Here is a 648-nt window from a genome sequence, read left to right as displayed (position 1 = left end):
GAGGTCACAGGAGGGGAGGAGTCAGGGGTCACATGATCAGGGGCCTCAGTGGATGCAGGACTCTGCTGTGCTGGTTGTCATGGTGCTGGATGAGCTGAAGTTTATGTGTGGGGTCAGGAGGGGTTTACAGTGTGGATGTAGCAGAGCCGCGTATGTACGAGGTGTACGGAGCAGAGCCGCGTATGTACGAGGTGTACGGAGCAGAGCCGTGTGTGTACGAGGTGTACGGAGCAGAGCCGTGTGTGTACGAGGTGTACGGAGCGGAGCCGCGCGTGTACGAGGTGTACGGAGCGGAGCCGCGTATGTACGAGGTGTACGGAGCAGAGCCGCGTGTGTACGAGGTGTACGGAGCAGAGCCGCGCGTGTACGAGGTGTACGGAGCTGAGCCGCGCGTGTACGAGGTGTACGGAGCTGAGCCGCGCGTGTACGAGGTGTACGGAGCTGAGCCGCGCGTGTACGAGGTGTACGGAGCTGAGCCGCGTGTGTACGAGGTGTACGGAGCAGAGCCGCGTGTGTACGAGGTGTGCGGAGCCGCGTGTGTACGAGGTGTACGGAGCAGAGCCGCGCGTGTACGAGGTGGACGGAGCAGAGCCGCGCGTGTACGAGGTGGACGGAGCAGAGCCGCGCGTGTACGAGGTGGACGGAGCG

This window comes from Phyllobates terribilis, unplaced genomic scaffold (assembly GCF_046119375.1).
Source record: "Phyllobates terribilis strain yellow unplaced genomic scaffold, ASM4611937v1 Scaffold_136__1_contigs__length_4911898, whole genome shotgun sequence".
NCBI lineage: Eukaryota > Metazoa > Chordata > Amphibia > Anura > Dendrobatidae > Phyllobates > Phyllobates terribilis.
This window is presented reverse-complemented; position numbering follows the sequence as displayed.